The 5385-nt window shown below is 42.3% G+C and overlaps 1 long non-coding RNA gene across 1 annotated transcript; it reads right to left on the reverse strand.

Annotated features, from left to right (window-relative positions):
- Positions 1 to 1424: 1424 nt before the first annotated feature.
- Positions 1425 to 4998, reverse strand: LOC311024361. Its single transcript, XR_014598299.1, has 4 exons — positions 4915 to 4998; positions 2823 to 2999; positions 2130 to 2283; positions 1425 to 1455 (listed from the first exon to the last, which is right to left on the reverse strand). It is a non-coding gene; the product is annotated as an uncharacterized lncRNA (long non-coding RNA).
- Positions 4999 to 5385: the final 387 nt, after the last annotated feature.

The following is a 5385-nucleotide window of genomic DNA, read 5'->3' on the forward strand; positions in this document are numbered from 1 at the left end:
CCCTGAAATATTGTGATATTCTTGGGGCCATATTGCCCACCCCTAGTGGGCCGCCACAGTCTGGGTAATTCAAGGGAAACACTGTCATACTACGTGTACCCCGTGTGAATGTATGTGATAGTACTGTTTCTGCAGTCGTCATCAGGGTTTTTCAGGTGACTCAGTATTTGGTTTTCTAGTCGTCACTTGGAACCAGCAATGCTCCAGCAGGATCATCATTCCAGTCGGCTGGCTCCTATGCTCCTCTCAGCAAGGTATCTGTCCCACCATACAGCCAGTTTGGTGTTGCACCCCTTGCAGCTCAGCAGTTTGGATCTGCTGCAGCAGGAGGTAAGGAGTAGTTCTGGTTCATTCACTGTATGGGTTTAAAGCATGCACCACAGACAGGAGCTGTCCAGATGGATCCTGTTCCCACATGCTGATATTTGTTTACGTTTTGTGACAAAAATTAATACATTTCAAGTGACGAGGCTGACACAAGTTGATTTTTGTACTTGAATAAATGAAAAGCAAGATGCACAAATAATCTCTAAAATATTGTGATTTAATTTGCCCTATGTTGTCTAGCTCTAGTTCTGTTTTAAAACAATTTGACAACCTATGACCATGTACACACATGTAAAGGTTAGAAACTGTAAAATTGTTTTTCATATTTACTGCCAAGATTTGCCTAATCATATAATGACCACACAAACAACTGAACATTTTTCAAACAAGCCGTGTAAGCAAAGCATCTTGAGTCTCAGGGAAATTTGGATAAACGCCTGATTCCTGCTGAACAGAGCGCAGCTGCATGTTGTCTTGTGTGTTTCCTGCTCTTCACCTGAACCCCATCAGTCGTTGAACTGAGATTTATGGAGGCGATTAAACAATACATTTCAAATACACTGTTCCTCTGAGGATATTTTAAAGTGCTTCAAGGAGACGTTTGTGGCAGGGTTGTATTACTTAATATCTAAATTGCATTTCTCTCATTTCATCAGACTATTTGATTGCTTTGCAAAGACATTAAGCCAACATTAGTGTTATAGAATATTATAATATATATTGGTGTGCCTCAGAGGGATGCCGAATGTCTCAGAATTCATTCGTTGCTCTTCTGCCAGGTTGTTCTTTGTTCCCCGAGTCATTTTGACTCTCTATTTGATATCAATCTACAACCTAAATATTGGTTTATCTCTACAAAAACAGCTGTTTCAGTTCAAATCTATGTCTGTGTTGCTGCTTTATCAACGTACAGAACTTACCAGAACACGGTGGAATCTATTTATATTCAATGAGGCATATTTTATCATTTGTAGTTAACAAAAATCCAATATGCAACATTTATTCCATCTGTGTGTTTAACAGATAGTATTGATAGAAAACCAAATAAATCCAAAAGTTTGTGTTTTGCATTACTTTGCAGCTAAGAAGTATGTAACTTACCTCGAATAGCCTCTTTCACCCCCTTTACTGAAAAAGATAAAAACAAGTTTTTCAGTGCAATAAATGCAGTTCAAGTCCTATGTTTATACATTAATTAGGGTTTATGTTCATCGTGAATATGATATAGTGAGATTAGAGAATATTTCACACAGACACCATTCAGACGGACAACAGCACTGTCAAACAGAGCTCACTGACTTGTTTCAATAAAGAAGAAAAAAGCAGTGCAGTCTGGCCAAAATACTGGTGCAAACTCATGTCCAGTTAGAAAACTGTTGAGTGGGAAATAATGGACTAATTCTAGTAGTTAACAGGTGTCAAGACAGAAGGGCAAACGACTGATGCCCTGATGATTTTCTAGAGTCCCAACCCCAGAATCCCATCTTCAAATTAGACTACCTGGTGTGTATTTAACCCTTTTTAAAGAGCACCGACACAGAACCCTTTTTGAAGCAGTGCTATTATAAAGGCCTTTAGCATGAATACAGACTGTAAGGCATTCTGACGGTCTGCTATCAGAGTAGATGCAGTTTCATGTAGAGGAGACATTATGCCCATATCCGGGTTCATATTTGTATTATATCATTTTACTTATAAACTGGCTGTGTGGATTTCTGGCAGGATTGAGCATTTCAATAATTTCACAGTATTTATAAAATGACACAGAGTCCTACAATTGAACTGTGGACATATTGAGGTACCTTAAATCATCAGCAGACAGGTTATCAAAGAAGGACTTGGACTTGTCATAGTAAGTGTTTATCTCAGCCTCCTCCTCCTCATTGGTCCCCTCATTGGCTGGAAGTTCTGACTCTGCAGCTACTTCTCCATTCAGTGGCTTTTCAGTCTTGTCATCTGTAATCATGTTGGATGACAGCTTTAAACATTAGAAACCTGAAGGGCTGAGTAACCGAATAACAATAAGGAAACCATCCGGGCTGGAAATCTTTTTTGAAACATGATGATGGGATTTGTATTGCCGTATGGCGACTACATCGAAAATGACTAAACTTCAGTATATTTGGGTCCCTCTCAGAGATTTAGCACAAACATTCAACATTATATTTATTTTTTCTCAGGCAAAACTGGCCATAGGAGAAATAATTCAAACCATTGCCTGCGCTTTAAAAATACCAATAATTGCACCTCATACTGAGTGAATGAATTGATGATTCACTCCCACATTTTGGATGACATGCGGCATCTCAACCCAGGGCATCTGGGTTTTAAACCATCAGGCCAATGGAACGGATGAACTATAAATGCAGTGCCCGTTTTTTTTACACCTTGTAGCAGGTGTCAGTGTGTTATCATGAGAAAAGTCTGAAAAAGAGGTTTTTATGTTCTGGAAAGTTTCTAGTCATTGTCCCATCGAATGTGTGTTGAAGTCGTACCTTTCAGTTTGAGCTTGTTCTGGAGCTCTTTGTCAGTCTCATCTTTGTTGAACTGGGCGTTGGCAGTCTCAAAGTCAAAGTCTTCTTCAAACGTCACGGTGCCATCCCTACGCAGGTTTATGTTGCCCCTGCTGCGGTATCCTCTCCCACGGCCACGGCGGTTGGACTGAGCAGCAGCTGGCAAATAATAGGGGAAAACTAAAATCCAGCCACGTTCAAAGGAGAAATCAAATCAAATCAAACTTTATTTATATGGCACTTTTCATACTTAAAAGTAGCACAAAATGCCTCACAGAAAATAAAAGCGAACAAAACAAAAACGAAAAAAGATATGAACAACAAAGAACACCATGAAACCCAAGCCTCCCACCCCCACAAATATACACACAGAGATACACAGAGACATACACACTCACGCACACACATAGCCATATGCACAGACATACACACCCACACACACAAACATACACATACCCACGCACACCCACACACATACACTAGCTGTTGCTGAGGAGACATGGCTGCCTTTGAGCTACCTTTGAGCTTCCTTTGAGCTTCTTCTTCTTCTGAAACATCCATATATATCATATTGGGACGTTGTTACGCTAGTTTTATACTATAGCACAATGTATTTATGACCCGACACCCCCGGTCTATTTTGTCGATGTCTCAGAGGGTTGAATAAAACAGTCACCATGTGAGCACAAATCAATAAAATAATAAAACAAATCACTTTAAAAGTAATAATACTTTGGTGAATGTAATTAAAGGAGAAATCCGGTCATTTTTGACCCCATTTTCATTGTCCTCAGGGTCATCCCGACTTATTCGAAGCAAAAAACCCGACAAAAATTGACGTTGCCTAGCCCGAGATCTGTACCTGCCTGGCAGCCTTCCAGACTTGCCCCAATGCTAACCCATTGGGGCAACTTTTATCTGCTTTCCTGGGCCTCAGAAAACAATTCCAAGACCTATGCAACACAGGTTGGGTCCGTACGAGACACCATGGCGCTCGTTTAGCTCAAATAGTATGGCAAAACGACATAAATGTGTGTTTTTGCGTGGAGTTACTCACCTCAAATCACCCTGTAGACATTAGCAGTAGATAGCCGAGCGCCTGTCGTCCCTCCCAGTCACCGCAGAAACTAAAAAGTTTTCCTCGTACTTTTGATTTTGTATCCATAAAGAAACGACCGAGCTGTGCAGTCGTCCTGTCCGTAATAAATCCATGAAGCTGTTATGTCCATATGTATGACTATGTTACAACATAGCAACGATAGCTTCAGCTAGTAACGTGCCGGGCGCTCGTCCGTCCCAGTCAACGCAGAAACGAAAACGTTTTCCTTGTAGATTTTGTATCCATAAAGAAACGATCGAGCAGCGCATGTCTGTAATAAATCCATGAAGCTGTTATGTCCATATGTATGACTATGTTACAACATAGCAACGATAGCTTACAGTTAAACAGTAGCCGGGAGCCAAAAGTCTCGTGCAAGTTCCCTTCTCCTGACGTCCTCACTCTGGAGCTGTTTTCAAGGAAATACAGTGACAAACTTCTTTCCATCGAGCAGTGCCGTCATGTCCATATGACAGTGTAACTAGCGCTAGCCTACATAGTAAGATTGCTTAGCCTTTGTGACAGTTGAACCTGCTACAAAGACAACAAATCTTGCGCAGTCTCAGTAGGCTAGTTGTGTTGACAGCACGAGTGGGAGTCGCGTGTCGCGTGTGCAGACTGCAGTCCCTCATCAACAGAGTGAGATCAAAGTGACCATCGCGCGACTGTCCAAGATTTGTCACTGTACTGGCTTGAAAACAGCTCCAGAGTGAGGACGGCAGACGGGAACTTGCGTGAGACTTTTTGGCTCCCGGCTACTGTTTAGCTGTAAGCAGTCGTTGCTATGTTGCAAGTCTGGAAGGCTGCCAGGCAGGTACAGATCTCGGGCTAGGCAACGTCAATTTTTGTCTGGTTTTTTGCTTCGGATAAGTCGGGATGACCCTGGGGACAACGAAAATGGGGTCAAAAATGACCGGATTTCTCCTTTAAGTGTGTAAATGGGTATTACTAAGGGCCCGGGGCAAAACTACTTACCTGCTTGACGCTCGTTTGGATCTCGGTTTTCAAGAGTGCCGTGCTCATGACCTGGCTGTAACACCTTCTGTACCTCAGGAGCTGAAGAGCAAAACACACAAAGTTAACTCAAGGTAAAGTTGTAACAACGCACTACACACACACAGACACACAATGGCTTATCTTTGTGGAAATGAACCATGAGGAGTCCTGCAGGTATCTCTACCCCTTCTCTGCTCCAGGAGGTCCGGGGGCTTCTGAATGCCAGTGTGGGTCTGGGAGCTGCCACCCCCATCTGCGAATCCATGCTCCGAAAGGCACCGTAGGCTCACCTGGGCTTTGTAAAAATGCCGGAGGTGGCGAAGTCCCAAGCAGAGCCATCCTGTTGTGTTGTACGAATGAAAAAGAAAGCTAGCAGGCAAGCTACTTCAGAGCAACGGTGTTTGTTTACTTCACAGGAGTCAGAACAAGTGCTGCATATATCAGAATGCA

This window comes from Eutrigla gurnardus (genome assembly GCF_963514095.1).
Source record: "Eutrigla gurnardus genome assembly, chromosome: 14".
Lineage (NCBI taxonomy): Eukaryota > Metazoa > Chordata > Actinopteri > Perciformes > Triglidae > Eutrigla > Eutrigla gurnardus.